Genomic DNA, 17,148 nt, shown 5'->3' on the forward strand with positions numbered 1-17,148 from the left:
ACGATACAATCCCCCGTCCGGCCATCCTGATTTAGGTTTTCCGCCATTTCCCTGTATCACTCCGGGCAAATTCAGGGATGTTCCTTTGAAAGGGCACGGCCGACTTCCTCCCTTAATCCGATGAGACCGATGACCTCGCTGCCTGGTCTCCTTCCCCATACAATCCCCCCCACCCAACCCAACTTCTGTGAGGCCTCGCGTCGTCATGGAGAAGGAGAATTTCGTTTGCATTTTTGTGGCGCCGACCACTCTTAAGTCGTTTCTTGAATATGTGGAGGGTAGCACAATATACTTCAGATTTGATTGTTGAACCATGAGGGAAGACATCAAACAGAATAAACCCTTCAGAGTCCCAAAAGATCGTCGCCACGACTTACCGTCTGTGGGAGCGGCTCTTAACTTGTTCTCCGGAGGAGACGTGGACGACACACCATGTAATGCTGCTTCGTTTCCGATTCGAAGCGATGAACCCATGTTTCATCGCCTGTTCGAGATCGGTGCTCAGCGTCGTACCGCGCAAACAAGTCCGCACAGATGATCGTTGATGGTCTTCAGTTAGGTGGCGATCAACCAGCTGAAACCCAGCATTTAGTACCCCAACTAGTGAACGAGTGTGTCGGTACTACCGACAGAAGTCCAGTTGAGCAGTGAGCTATTTGATTTTGATCCATCGGTCACGTCGAATGAGAGTGCTCGCATATCTTCAAGCATTGCAGAAGTCAACGCTGTGCGCGTCCGACCGCCACGCGGGAGAACGGACATTTTTGCGCCATCTAGTTGCCACCATGACAGACGCCTCGCCCAAAGACTCGCCGTGCTTTTGTTCACTACCATGTTTAAGTGTACATTCTCCAAGCGCCTATGAATATCTGGCATGTATCTGCCAACAGAAACTCTGTCATACACTACTGTCCATTAAAATTGCTACACCACGAAGATGACATGCTACAGACGCGAAATTTAACCGACAGGAAGAAGATGCTGTGATATGCAAATGATTAGCTTTTGAGAGCATTCACAAAAGGTTGGCGCCGGTGGCGACACCTACAACGTGCTGACATGAGGAACGTTTCCAACCGATTTCTCATACACAAACCGTAGTTGACCGGCGTTGCCTTGTGAAAAGTTGTTGTGAAGCCTCGTGAAAGGAGGATAAATGCGTACCATCACGTTTCCGACTTTGATAAAGGTCGGATTGCGGTTTATCGTATCGCGACACTGCTGCTCGCGTAGGTCGAGATCCAATGACTATTAGCAGAATATGGAATCGGTGGGTTCGGGAGGATAATACGGAACGCCGTGCTGGGTCCCAACGGCCTCGTATCACTAGCAGTCGAGATGACAGGCATCTTATCCGCATGGCTGTAACGGATCGTGCAACCACGTATCGATCCCTGAGTCAATAGATGGGGACATTTGAAAGACAGCAACCGTCTGCAAGAATAGTTCGACGACGTTTGCAGCAGCATGGACTATCAGCTTGGAGACCATGGGTGCGGCCACTCTTGACGCTGCATCACTGACAGGATCGCCTGCGATGGTGTACTCAACGACGAACCTGGGTGCACGAATGGCAAAACGTCATTTTTTCGGGTGAATCCAGGTTCTGTTTACAGCATCATTATGGTCGCATCCATGTTTGGCGACATCGCGGTGAACGCACATTGGAAGCGAGTATTCGTCATCGCCATACTGGCGTATCACCCGGCGTAATGGTAAGGGGTGCCATTGGTTACCCGTCTCGGTCACCTCTTATTCTCATTGACGGCACTTTGAACTGTGAACGTTACATTTGAGATGTGTTACGACCCGTGGCTCTACCCTTCATTCGATCCCTGCGAAACCCTGCATTTAGCAGGATAATGCACGACCGCATGTTGCAGGTCCTGTACGGACCTTTCTGGATACAGAAAATGTTCGACTGCTGTCCTGGCCAGCACATTCTCCAGATCTCTCACCAATTGAAAACGTCTGGTCAATGGTGGCCGAGCAACTGGCTCGTCACAATATGGCAGTCACTACTCTTGATGAACTGTGGTATCGTGTTGAAGCTGCATGGGCGTCTGTACCTGTACACGCTATCCAAGCTCCGTTTGACTCAATGCCCAGGCTGTTATTATGGCCAGGGTTGGTTGTTCTGGTTACTGATTTCTCAGGAGCTATACACCCAAATTGCGTGAAAATGTAATCACATTTCAATTCTAGTATAATATACTGTTGTCCAATGACTACCCGTTTATCATCTGCATTTCTTCTTGGTCTAGCAATTCTTATGGCCAGTACTGTAGCTTTCTGCTTCAAACGTGCCTCTGTTAAAGACGTACATCGCTACCACCTGTCAGAGCTTCATGAAACTCTAGGGCTGAAGAGGAAATATTCCACGACGTGTCACAGCAATCTAAATTCGTCCAAAGAACAGTGTTGCATTACTTACTGACCACTCCTCGTACCCGTTGGCTCGTGAGGACGGCGGCGGGCAGGTTAGCGCCCGCATCCCTTACGCGGGCAGTCGCGTAGTTCCGGAAGTTTACGCAGAAAGCTGGAACAGCTGGCCGGACAAACGAGCAGTCCTGGCGCGGAGAGTGGACAGTTTTGGCGTCGTTTCCGCGTTGCTGGCGGAACACCAGCGGCGGCGTCGCCCTCATTACGTTCGGCAGTATTTTCCGCCCAATTAGCGGCACAAAACCGGACGAGCAGCATGGTCGCGCAAATGGTGCGTAATTCATTTGCACAAGGCGCGGCGCCAAACATGGAATGAAACTCCGTAATCGCATTTTCCGAACGCCGACATACCACGTGTGATGCGGCAATCTGTGATCCGGATTGCGTGCACCTGATTAACACAGCCAGAGCGCCTACTACAGTGTGTCATTTGCGGAGTAAGCCGCCGGGTATGCATCGCCGGCGATGCGAACTGCAAGTGGCTCCGGTATTAAATCCGTTAGGCATCATATGTTATTCATATCGCTTCGACATTGTACACGAGAGTAAAATGGTGGATCTGACGTTGTTTACCTGCAATTCATCTGGTGCCATCATAGATGCCACACTGTCCATTACGCACAGAATCATCATCTGCCGTACACAACAATGCGTCAGGTCGTCGCCGACACACATGAAAGAGTGGTAGGCCACACACAGATCATCTTCTCCGCTTTCATAAGACGTATGCGAAAGCGTGCTGAAAACTAATCCCTCCGAATATTTTGTGTGAAAACTCTTAAAGTTTTTTAATAAAATAGGTGTAGTTAATATTCACGTCTCCATTTGTCAACATTGTAACCCTGACGACGAACACACTCCTCCCAATGACAGATCAGTTTGTTGATTCCATCACAGTAGAATGTTCGAATTTGTTGACGAAGCCAGACCCACACCGCTGCTTGCACCCCATCACCACTATCAAAGTGACCTCGTCGAAAGTATTCTTTGAGCTGCGAAAACAGATGAAAATCGAATTTGCCCAAGTGGTTATTGTGTGGAAGATGATGGATGACAGTGAACCCAAGGCGTTCGATTTGTGCAGATGTCGCATCACTCGTGTGTAGTGTGGCGGTGTCGTGCTGAAGGAGAGCATGTCCCACCTGTGGACGAACTCTTCCAATTCCGAACTCGATTACAGAACGGTTTTCCTCGCGACCCGCCTAGGTACGTTACACACTGCCATGTTACGTGCAGCATTCGGAGTCCTCAAGTGGCAGAGAGCCACAAACATGTAGACATGAAGAATGAATGTGTACAATATAAATAACGTTTGTTTTACGCTGAAGAGACAAAGAAACTGGTACACCTGTCTAATATCATGCGGGCGTTCCAGAGAGCACGCAGAAGTGCCGCAAAACGATGCGGAATGTATTCCACTAAAGTCTGAAGTAGTGGTGGAGGAAACTATGAATCCAGCGGGGCTGCCAATAAATCCGTAAGACTAAGAGGAGGTGGAGCTCTGATCTGTTCATGCCTGTGGAGTCTGGTGCCAGCGGAAATGTTTAAACTCAGAATGTGTTCCTGGAGCCACTCTGTATCAATTCTGGACGTATGGGGTGTCACATTGTCCTGCTGTAATTATCCAAGTCCTTCAGAATGCACAATGGGGAGATGAATGGATGCAGGTGATCAAACAGGATGCTTACATACGTGTCACCAGTCAGAGTCTATTTAGATGTATCAGAGGTCCCATATCGCTCCAACTGCACACGCCCCACACCATTACAGAGCCTCCACCAGCTTGAAGAGTCCCTGGTGCAGGGTCCATGGATTCATGAGACTGTTTGCATGTCGTACACGCCCATCCGCTCGATACAATTTAGGCGCGAATCACCATCATTTGCATGCAGGTAGACTGTGCTTTCATCGCTGAGGAGCACAATAGGGTGACGGGCGGCCGCTATTGTAGTAGGGCCACAAGGATAACCGGCTAATACTTCCGAACTCTGCAAATTTTGAGAGGAACGAAGAAGCGGCACCTCGAAAATCACGCAGGCTGGGTTATTTCCAAGGATTTTTACTCAGAAGCGTACCATTGTACGAGTATAGGTTTTTCCTCGCAAACGTTCCGCGTTGGACGACAAAAGACTAAAATATGTTTGGTCGGTGTTCGGAAGAATCTGTAGAGAGGGAGAATATTCCGTGGTTTCGGGAATATGATTCGTTTTCGGAATTACCATGGCGGGGAGCTGAGCCTTGCTGGGAAGTCAGCTGTGGAGAGACGAGGTCTTCCGTTGTGAACGCCCATGTGTGACGGTCGCTCGATATCACCTTTGTTGATACAGACTGACTTGCTGTCTTTGCTCTCAGGAGAGTTTATAGTTAGAACAGTTACGCACTGTACTGTTGCGAATCTATACGATTCTGAAGTTCACATCCGGGTTAGATGTCGTCGTTGAGTACACAGCGTTCAGTAATTGAGAGCACTTCCTCTGCCTATACTTACGCTGAGACGTTATCTGAACCCCGTTCTTGTGGCTGGGGGTTCGAGTTTTTCGTCTGAAGAACACAGAGAGGAGAAGACAGTATTAGAGTATATTAACCAGAGGATCGCCTTCTGCCGTCCTAGTGTTTGGAAGCGTTTATTTGTGGCTGGAGTTCTTCCATCGTCGCAGACGAGTACGAGAACCATCACTTCGGCACTGCTGAGCCGATGAGTCTCTTGGGTAACCTTGCTTCTCCCAAGCGTCTAACATGCCCCCACCATCTTTACAACAACTTGTTAAAAGTATTGCTACTACCAATATACGACATTAAAGACACAAACAAAAATCGTAAAAAATATAAAAAACTTACATCATCATCACTTAAGACTGATTATGCCTTTCAGCGTTCAGTCTGGAGCATAGCCCCGTTATAAAATTCCTCCATGATCCCCTATTCTGTGCTAACATTGGTGCCTCTTCTGATGTTAAGCCTATTACTTGAAAATCATTCTTAACCGAATCCAGGTACCTTCTCCTTGGTCTACCCCGACTCCTCCTACCCTCTACTCTTGAACCCACGGGTCTCTTGGGAAACCATGCTTCTCCCATGCATGTAACATGATCCCACCATCTAAGCCTGTTCGCCCTGACTGCTACATCTATAGAGTTCATTCCCAGTTTTTCTTTGATTTCCTCATTGTGGACACCCTTCTGCCATTGTTCCCATCTACTAGTACCTGCAATCGTCCTAGCTACTTTCATATCCGTAACCTCAACCATATTGATAAGGTAACCTGAATCCACCCAGTTTTCGCTCCCATACAAGTTGGTCGAAAGATTGAACGGAGCACAGATAACTTAGTCCTGGTACTGACTTCCCTCTTGCAGAAGAGAGTAGATCGTAGCTGAGCGCTCACTGCATTAGTTTTGCTACACCTCGCTTCCCGTTCTTTCACTATCTTGCCATCCAGTGAGAATATACATCCTAAGTACTTGAAACCGTCCACCTGTTTTAACTTTGTTCCTCCTATTTGGCACTCAATCCTTTTATATCTCTTTCCCACTGACATTACTTTCGGTTTGGAGATGCTAATCTTCATACCATAGTCCTTACATTTCTGATCTACTTTGCAAACTTTCAATCGAATCTGCCATCAAAACTAAGTCATCCGCATATGCTATACTGCTTATTTTGTGTTCACATATCGTAATCACACCCAGCCAGTCTATTGTTTTCAACATATGATACATAAATAATATGAACAACAGTGAAGACAGATTGCAGCCTTGTCTTACACCTGAAACTACTCTGAACCATGAACTCAATTTACCGCCAACTCTAACGTCTGCCTGACTATCTATGTAGAGACCTTTAATTGCTTGCAAAAGTTTGCCTCATACTCCATAATCTCGTAGAACAGACAATAACTTTCTCCTAGGAACGCGGTCATATCCCTTTTATAGATCTATAGAGCATAGATACAGTTCCCTGTTCCACTCATAACACTTCTCCATCATTTGCCGTAAGCCAAAGATCTGGTCCTGATAACCTCTAAGAGGCCCAAACCCACACTGACTTTCATCCAATTTGTCCTCAACTAATACTCGCACTTTCCTTTCAACAATACATGAGAAGATTTTACCCACAACGCTGATTAAAGAGATGCCTCTGTAGTTATTACAATCTTTTCTGTTTCAATGTTTAAAAATTGGTGTGGTTACTGCTTTCGTCCAGTCTGATGAGACCTGTCCCGACTCCCACGCCATTTCAGTTATCCTGTGTAGCCATTTATGACCTGACATTCTACTGTATTTGATGAGCTCCGACTTAATTTCATCCACTACAGCCGCTTTATTGCACTGCAATCTATTGACCATTTTCTCTGCTTCCTCAAATGTGATCCTATTTCCACCTGTCACATTGTACATCGAAATCTGAAACATTACTGATCATCAAAATATCTACGGGTGTACTGCCGGTCTACAGTGTCCAACGGGCACAATATTTCGGCGATCATACATACGCTTGCCATAGCGTACGCGTCTCCGTGCCGGCACGTTCACAGGATCTCAGTCCGTCAGTTCACCTGATGATGGCGATATGTATGATCGCCGAAATATTGTACCCGTTGGACACTGTAGACCGACAGTACACCCGTGGATATTTTGATTATAAAATACGCCGGGAGAAACTCAAGAATCACATTACTGATCATATTTTCACCTACAATATCATAGCCAGGACGGGCAGTAGTGTAGTACTGAACGATCGGGTAGCTATCGTACAGAGACGCTTAGAAGGTGACAAGCGTTACAGCTACGTAAGCATGCGTGGTGACACAGCGTCCGCCCTGTAGCTCCGGGATGTTGTCAGAAGGAAGCGCCCGTTGGCTACGGTGTGGCCGTGTGTCCGCTCGGAGCTGTGGCTGTGTGAGGGCTCGCAATCAGCGTGGGCGGGCCTAATCCGGTTTGCTGGCACACGGCGCCTGCTCTGCAAATCTCTATCTTAATTAAATCACCCGCTCGCTGCCGGATCGGCACGCCTGTATTAATTCTGGCCTGATTGCGAGCTGTCGTACAGCAGGTGCCGCTCTGCCCGTTCCGCGTGGACCGTTTTTGTGTTGCCGTCAGCTGCCGGCTTACTCGCTCCTTCCGCGGCTGCACTCACTCGTGCACCAGACGCCCCAGAGCTACTTTGTATTTGCTCGCAACAGTGTCTGTATTACCAGTGCCGTTCTTGCTACACACCGCTTCACTCGTAGGAGAGCAGTAAAACGAACTAATACACACAAGTGAGGTGTTATAGAACTCTGCAAATCCTCCACATTCTAGAACGCTATGCACTACACCTCGCCTTCAGTACCGTGCATCTGCTTTCCCTTCCCATCCCCCACCGCCACCTTCAGGAATACTGTCCTCAGATTTCCTACATCTTTCCACAGTTAAAAACTTTTCAAAATCCAAGATCACACTATTCAAGACTGTGGTGTCACCGCCAGACACCACACTTGCTAGGTGGTAGCCTTTAAATCGGCCGCGGTCCGGTGGTATACGTCGGACCCGCGTGTCGCCACTATCAGTGATTGCAGACCGTGCGCCGCCACACGGCAGGTCTAGTCTAGAGAGACACCCTAGCACTCGCCCAGTTGTACAGCCGACTTTGCTAGCGATGGTTCACTGACTAAATACGCTCTCATTTGCAGAGACGACAGTTTAGCATAGCCTTCAGCTACGTCATTTGCTACTACCTAGCAAGGTGCCATATTCAGTTACTACGAATGTATTCTGAACCGATACCATTGTGAAACATGTACCACCAAGAGCGACGTTCATCATTAATGGATTAAAGTTAAATATCAAACTAATTACGTCCGCTTTCTGAATTCTAATTCCTTGACATGTTCCAGACCTCACGTCAGTATAGTTCTTTCCTCCTCACGCCAGCCTGCGTGAGCCGGCCGCGGTGGTCTCGCGGTTCTAGGCGCGCAGTCCGGAACCGTGCGACTGCTACGGTCGCAGGTTCGAATCCTGCCTGTGTGTGATGTCCTTAGGTTAGTTAGGTTTAAGTAGTTCTAAGTTCTAGGGGACTAATGACCACAGCAGTTGAGTCCCATAGTGCTCAGAGCCATTTGAACCAGCCTGCGTGTGGTAAAAGTGTGCATTTCGGCCTCCTCTAGTAACACGGTGTTGGCTCTTCTGCCAACACAACAAAGACAACCGCTTTCAACAGTCTTAGCTGTCACCCTCAAGTCTTCAACACTATTTTATTAGAAAACGTGTTCATTTTACTCTGACCTCATGCAAAACTTGTCAAGTGGATGTGCCGTGAGCTGAGTTTTAACCACTTGACATCTTGTGCATGAGGTCAGCGTAAAATCAACACTTTTACTATAAAAAAATGTTTAAGACCTAAAGACGACAGCTAAGACTATTGAAATTGGTTGTCTTGAATTAAAATATTTTGAGAGATCTTGGCTTTTGAACGGTTTTTAACGATTAAACAGATAGCTGTTAGATATCCTCATAATGAGAAAGTTCAATCACCTTTCCGCAGACTTGACACCAACAAGCCCATCTTTCAACTCTTGTGCTTGCCGCACTTGTAACAACACATCATTTTACTCTGACCTCATGCAAAAGTTGTCAAGTGGATGTGCCGTGAGCTGAGTTTTAACCACTTGACATCTTGTGCATGAGGTCAGCGTAAAATCAACACGTTTTACTATAAAAAACTGTTTAAGACCTAAAGACGACAGCTAAGACTATTGAAACTGGTTGTCTTGAATTAAAATATTTTGAGAGATCTTGGCTTTTGAACGGTTTTTAATGATTAAACAGATAGCTGTTAGATATCCTCATAATGAGAAGGTTCAATCACCTTTCCGCAGACTTGACACCAACAAGCCCATCTTTCAACTCTTGAGCTTGCCGCACTTGTAACAACACATCCTACCGACTTTGAAGCTACACACACCATGTGCTGTCCCAATGAAACTTTGAACACCTTCTCCACCAGACATCGAAATTTGCTTAAGTATCAGAGTAGCTTCTACTCAATACTTCTTTTTCTCTCCCTATCAGGGCTCCTGTTAGTACCACAGTCCTCCCTGATTTTCCAACATTACAGTTTTAACTTCTGTTGACCACCAAGTCTTTAGAGATGGGCTTAATTTGGAGTCCTTGGGTCTATATGTTTCACCCCACATACTTTAAAAAACTATTTTCTTCTTGTACCTTAGACCAGTGGGTTCATGTTCTACCCTATCTCTCCTCTGCCTCTCTCACCCCCCCCCCCCCCTCTCTCTCTCTCTCACGCACACACACACACACACACACACACACACACACACACACATTTATACGGGAAAATCTTCACTTCATCGCTACCTCGAAGATGCTGTGTCCCATCCCTCGCGCGCTCTATAACACCACGTTCAAACTCATTTAAGTCTTGATAACCTGCCATTGTGGCAGCAGTAACCGATCTAACGACTGCGCCAGACACTTGTCTCTGTAGGCGTTGCCGACCGCAGCGCCCTATACTGCCTGTTTACATAACTCTGAATAAGCATGCCTGTACTAGTTTCTTTACCGCTTCAGAGTAAATGATAGGTAACAGTATGCAACGTAATGGATAACCATCCGAGACAGTAACTTCACAAAAGCAGCAAACATTAGCGCCTTCGGCGCGCGGAGTGGCCACGTGGTTAGTGGAGCCATGTCACGAATCGGGCGGCCACTCTCGACGGAGGTTCGAGTCCTCCCTCGGGCTTGGGTGTGTGCATTGTCCTTAGCGTAAGTTACTTTAAGTTAGTTTACGTAGTATGTAAGTATAGGGACCGATGTCCTCAGCAGTTTGGTCCCATAGGAATTCACATACATTTGAACATTTTTAACGCTTTCACGAAACTAAACAAAACAGAATAGCAACTAATCTTGATTTCCATATATCTAGTTAGTCGGAGCGAATCGAAGACCGGCAGTCAATAAGGCTGTATTTTTGAGAGTCTAGACGATAACCTTGCAGATTCCACACTCAACAATGACGAAACGACTGCACAGAATACTACACTACCGGATCAAAAATATCCAGCCACTTATAAGTGATCATCAATAAGAGTGGATCTACACTTCACCTTTACGACGACTTGAATTCTGCTTTGGATACTTGCAAATAGGTGTCTCGCTTCCCGAGAGGCCGGAACCAGAGTAATTAGTGACCTTGGACGTTGGTGTCTGGAGTGAAGTCGCCGTTCTGACTTATCCCAAAGGTGTTCCACTGGGTTCACACTCTGGGCAGGTCAGTCCATTTCAGGAATGATGTAGTCCATAAACCATTGCCTCACAGATACTCCTATATGACCGTGTCCATCGTCTCCGAACTGTTCCTCCACTTTGCTGTGTGCACAGTGCAGTAAAACGTATCCATAGTCTCCTGCGTTTAGGGGACCAACCCTGACAACTAAAAATACCCGTACCGTAACACTGGCTTCTCCGCACATCACTGTTAGCAATGCACATGACTGCAGTTAACGTTCTCCATGCACTCGCCAAAGACTAACCCTTCCATTGGATTGCCGCTCGGTATACAGTGATTTCTCATCCAAAGCACTAGTTTCCAGTCACCCACTGTCCAGAGGTATCATCACAGTGTGTGAGAAGCGGTAGCAGTCAGCAAGGGCCAGGGTGTTCCTTTCGCTGGTAGAGTCTGGTTATTTTTAGTGTTTGATTGTCCCTGTTGATACATGTCGATAAGACGAATATCGCACCTGTCCAATATGGGGCTGCCCGTTGGCCACATGACGTTCCACTTGGAAAAGCATTTTGTTTGTAACAGAAGACAAATCGACGCTTTTTGTCGGCAATGGCCGTCGCATGAAAGAAATGAGCAATATTTCTTTGGTCTGACTCCAGTTACACGTTGCAAAACTCTATTGCAAATATCTTGCAAAACAGCAGGGAAAATGGTTCCAGACTGCAGCCCCTAGAACCGCACGGCTGGAAAAAGGTTCTCAAGTTTCTTGATACCCATGTGTTATCTCCACAGGACGTCATGGTGCTGCTGAACACTATCGAAGAATCGCTGATATAAGGAACAGGAGTACTTTATTGCAATTTTCTGGTGACGGTACACAGCATTGTAACAGGTCTCTGTCTTGTAGGAATCTGGCACTTGTTTTATTCGAGCCACGGTGCAGAAAATTTGTCGCCCGGCGCAGTCGGTTGCTGGCAGGTGCGCAGGTGCGACGGTAACGAAGCGAGAGGGGCGGAACGTAGCGAGACTTTGCGGAGGTAAACAGTAGGACGGCTCCAGCGGCGGCAGGTGCCATCACGTTCGGCAAACAGCGGCCGCCGCCGAAAGGGGCGCCAGCGACGAAAACAGCGCCGGGAGCTGCTGACGGCATCAAGCCACAATTACCGCCGGCTCAGCTGCGCGCTACGCTAGGGGCCGTGGATTCGACTCCTGCAATCACGAATGGATTCAATTTTCGTGTGGATGTCTTTCGTAGACAGTGTCCTACTTCAAAAATCACAAGACGAGTTACAGAGTGCTCCATGTGTCTTAACGCTCGTAGAACCACCGGGATCAATATGACATCATAAACACATTGGAAATAGGAGGTGCTCTCAAAGCCGCGTGGGATTAGCTAGCGGTCTACGGCGCTGCAGTCATGGACTGAGCGGCTGGTCCCGGCGGAGGTGCGAGTCTTCCCTCGCGTACGGGTGAGTGTGTTTATCCGTAGGATAATTTAGGTTAAGTAGTGTGTAGGCTTAGGGACTGATGACCTCAGCAGCTAAGTCCCATAAGATTTCACACACATATGAACATTTTTTGGTGCTTTCCATAAGTAAGTTGGTTTTCAGGATTCCAACAGCCCATATTATACCCACACTCTTGGCAACAAAACCTTATTTTTCAGCACAATTTCCGACAATGCGACGGCCATACGCTACCTTACTAGGGGGCCTGTATGCCTGAAATGTATCACTCTAAAAAAATGGTTCAAATGGCTCAGAGCACTATGGGACTTAACATCTGAGGTCATCAGTCCCCTAGAACTTAGAACTACTTAAACCTAACTAACCTAAGGACATCACACACATCCATGTCAGAGGCAGGATTCGAACCTGCGACCGTAGCAGCAGCGCTGTTCCGGACTGAAGCTCGTAGAACTGCCCAGCCACAACGGCCGGTTGGGACAGTTGAGTGTCTTTGAACGTAGACTAAACGTTGGATGTCAATAAGGGACATTTTAACTCTTCTAAAGTTGCCCAAGTCGATTATTAGTGATATGACCGTGAAATGGAAATGTGAAGGAACAATCAAACTAAGTCAATTCAAGGTAGAACATATGTTTTGTAGAATGGGGACCGGGGAGCATGGCGGAGAATGGTTGTGAAAAATCGCATGAATTAACAAAAGGGATCACTCGTGAGTTCCAAAGTGCTACTAACAGTGCAAGTAGCTCAATTACTGTGAGTAGGGAGCTAATGAGAGTAAGCTACAGTGGTCAAACAGCTGCTCGTAAGCCACACATTTCTATAGTGAAGGCAAAGTGACGCTGTAGGTGATACAAAGAGTGGTGTAAGAATGACGCCACTAGTAGACACTAGATGATTGCAGCGAGTGATATATGAATGAGTCTATACACGTTAGCAACTCGATGGGGGCGTCTGGGCTTTGCGAATGCTTCTGGAACGATACCTGCCAACGTATGTAGTGCCAACAGTGAAGGGCAGAGGCGATGTTGCTACGCTAAAGAGTGTTTTTCATTGTTTGGATATGGTCCCTAAAACGCTAAATACGAAAGGATACGAACACGTTTTAGCGCAATGTGTACTGCATATATTGGAGGAACAGTTTGAAGATGGTGACCGATCAGCAAGACAATTCACCCCATCATAAAGAGGGAGGCAGTGGTTTGTGGAGAATAACATTCCTCGACCTGAACCGAATGGAATATATGTGGGATGACAGACTACTTCGACTTCGCTGCAGATCCCAACATCCAACATCACTACATTCTCTGGTTTCGGTCCAGAGAAGGAATGGCCTGCCATTTATCCACCTGCTTGAAAGTATCCCCAGCAGACTTGAAGCCATCAAAAGCCGGAGATTGGACGTATCCCATATTATGTCCACAAACAGGTATCCTGATTCTTTTGATCAGGTAGTGGACCTCGATGTCGATACTGTTCGATTGTTTCCATGAGCAGTACGTTCTCTAAATTTCCCATCCACTGAAAACATCTGTTCGTGATCGACGAGAGTCTGGTACATCACCAACCGCTAACCATTGCTGCTGATAAACTGTGTCATAGCTGTGAAATAGTATGTCATTGATTCAAGTTCAGTTAAATTCGATGCCCATTTGGATTGGAGCCATCTGCATACTCCCAAATTTAATCATGCGTTGTTCATACACTACCGTACAAATGTAGCATGTAAAAATCCATTATTTTTTGCTGTTGTTTAATGGACGCCATGGGTCAAATCTGGCGACAACTTGGCGTACGTCGAAGTTGTCACCCCCGCAGCGCACCCTCGTGCCCGGGCAGCACGTAGAATATTCGGCGGGGCCGGCCCACGCCCGCCGCCCTGTGTACGCGTGTGAGGGCGAGCGGCGGCGCGCCGCCCCCGGGCACCGGCCAGCCCATTGTTCGGCGCAGCGCTGGTCCACCGCACAATGGCCTACCGCCCCCGCACGCCCCCGGGCTGCGCGTTCCTGCTGAACCGGACGAAAAACGCCGCCGCCACAATGCATCGCCCCTCCAGCTTACTAAGGCTGAACCCGTGTCGCTACCAACTGCCGTCGCATCCCCATTTTTCAAAGCGCATGTTTTCCTCGAGGTCTCTGCATGAAACTTACCATACGCCCTCCCAGGCTCTAATCACGGGACTGGTTTGAAACTTTTCCGACGCGTTTAAGCACTGTTTTTTCACGGTCGTTCTTGGTAATTTTATGTGCATAACTCGTGATACGTATGTTCCTTTGCTTAACGTTTCGTCTGCTAATGCTGGAGACATCATTAGAGTCTATAAATTCCGATCTCTATCAGATATCATCGGAACGGCGGAAAGTTCCACGAGTCTGGAAGAAGGCCCAGGTCGTAGCAGTCTATAAAAAAGTGTAGAAAATCGGATGCACATAATTATCGGCCAGTTTCACTGACATCGATTTGTTATAGAATCATGTAACATATTTTGTATTCAGACATAATGCCCTTTCTAGACTCCGGAAAGCTCATGTGCAGGAACCAGCAAGGTTTTAGGAAACAGTGGTCATGCGAGACACAGCTTCTCGACTTTCGAAAGGCGTTCTACTCAGATCCCCACTGTCGCTTGCTCGAAAAAAGTGCGCGCTTCGGGTCTATCCGATGACATATGCGGTTGGATAGAAAGTTTTCTAACAGACAGAGAGCGGTATGTCGTCTTGAACTGGGTGACTTCAACGGAAATAAGCGTAACTTCAGGTGTGCCCCAGGGCAGCGTAGTAGGTCCACTACTTACATACTATTTACATAAACGATCTGGTTGATGATATAGACAGCAGAATTAGTCTGTTTTCCGATGATGCTGTAGTCTACAGGAAAGTAGTATCACACGAAAGTTGTGAACAAATCACTGAGGATTTGCAGAAAATAAATGCGTGGTGTAATGACTGGCAGTTATTTCTCAATATTAGTAAGTGTAACCTACTGCGTAAAACAAGGCAAAAATCCCCATTAATGTACGAGTACAAAATAAATGCCCAGTCTTTGGAAGCGGTAACATCCGTCGGGTGTCTGGGTGTGACTATGCGAAATGATCTCAAATGGAATTGCCAGATTATACAAGTAACGGGTAAGGCAAACTTTAAATTGCGGATTATTGGTAGAATCCTGAAGCGATGCAGTCCTCCAACAAAGGAAATAGCTTACCACACGTTAGTTCGTCCAGTCTTAGAGTATTGTTCGTCTGTATGGGACCCCTACCAGTTGGGTCTGATTCAAGAGATTGAGAAGGTCCGAAGAAGAGCTGCAAGATTCGTGACTGGTACATTTAGCCATTGCAAGAGCGTTGCAAATCTCATAGACAGTTTTAAGTGGGACACACTTGCTGATAGACGACGCGCTAAACGGAAGGGGCAGCTCACTAAATTCCGAAATCGGATCTTCACCGAGGATGTGGAACACATATTATTACCACCAACTTTCAAATCACGCAATGATCACCATTCAAAGATAACAGAAATCATAGCTCGTACTGAGGCGATCTGCGAGTGGAACAGAGGGGGGGGGGGGGGGGGGGGAAATATGATTATGGAGCGAATTGTGCCCTCCGCCACACACCGCTTGGTGGCTAGCGGAGTATATGTGTAGATGTAGAACTTTTTATACGTTTATAAGTGCACTCTAAGGCGTAGAAAACGACGCATCAAGAAGGAATTATCCGAATAGGGGAGAAATTGCTAGATGTGATGTACATGTACAGACAAACAAATGATTACTATTTCAGAAGAATTCGAGCACCAATTCAAGGGAAAGATCTTCACAAATCCAACAAGCCAATAAAGCGTTGTTCCACCTCTGGCCGTTTGCAAGCAGTTATTAGGCGTGGCAGTGGTTGATAAATTTTTTTGGAAGTCTTCTGAGGGATATCATGCCAAATTCTGTTCAATTGCCGCGTTAGATCGTCAGAATCTCCACATGGTTGGGCAGGCGTACCTGTAATGCTCTAATCATTCTCAATTGGGGAGAGATCCGACGACGTTGCTGGCCAGGGTGGGGTTTGGTAAGTACGAAGCCGAGTAATAGAAACTCTGCCAGTATCTGGGCGGGCATTACGTTTTTGCCAGGGAGGCAATAAATCGGGGCGTAGAAATTCGCCGACACGTCGCAGTGCTGCAAGAATGCAGCAGATGAACAAAGGGGTCCTGGTAAGAAAAGAAAGAACACCCCAGACCATCAGGTTTGGTCGTCAGGCCGTACGGCGGTCGACAATCAGATTGATACGCCACCACTGTCTGAGGCGTATGCTGACGTCTTCAGTGGCCATCGGGTATCAGTTCGAAGCGAGACTCATTAATGAAGACAGTTGTATTCGAGCCAATGAGATTCCAGGCCGAACACCTGACTGCCGCCCGCCATAATTCCAGAAACCTGGAGTGGCGATCTCGGGTGTCTTTCCTTTTCGTAACAGGACCCTTTTGGTTTTCATCTGCAGCACCCTTAAAGCACAGCGGTACGTTGACGATATTATACGCGCTGTTTTGTTGCCTAACACCATCTTGGCCAGCAAGGCCTCCGGATCTCTCCCCAACTGAGAACGTTTGGAGGCTTGCAACCAGCTCAGGATTTTGAAGATCTCACACGCCAGTTGAACATAATTTGGCACGATGTCGCCCAGGGGGACATTCAACAACTCTGACAATCTGTGCCAAGCCGAATAACGGCTTGGATATGAGCCAGGTATGGATCAACAAGTTATTGACTTGTTCCGTTTGTGGAGCTCTTTCTCTTGAATAAATCATTCAATTCTTCTATCATTTGTTTGCCTGTATATGACGTCTATGGATTTCTATCAGATTCGTGTAATTCATATGTGGTACATCGTTTCCTTGTCTTTGTGTATATATACGAAATTAGTCTACTGATCTTATTTAAATTTGAAAATTACTTGCGTGTGTCAAAAAATGTGGTGTATTGTCTATTACAACGATGAAACAGGCACCTCAATATATGTAAACGTTATACA

The sequence above is a fragment of the Schistocerca gregaria genome, chromosome 1, assembly GCF_023897955.1.
Source record: "Schistocerca gregaria isolate iqSchGreg1 chromosome 1, iqSchGreg1.2, whole genome shotgun sequence".
Classification (NCBI taxonomy): Eukaryota; Metazoa; Arthropoda; class Insecta; order Orthoptera; family Acrididae; genus Schistocerca; species Schistocerca gregaria.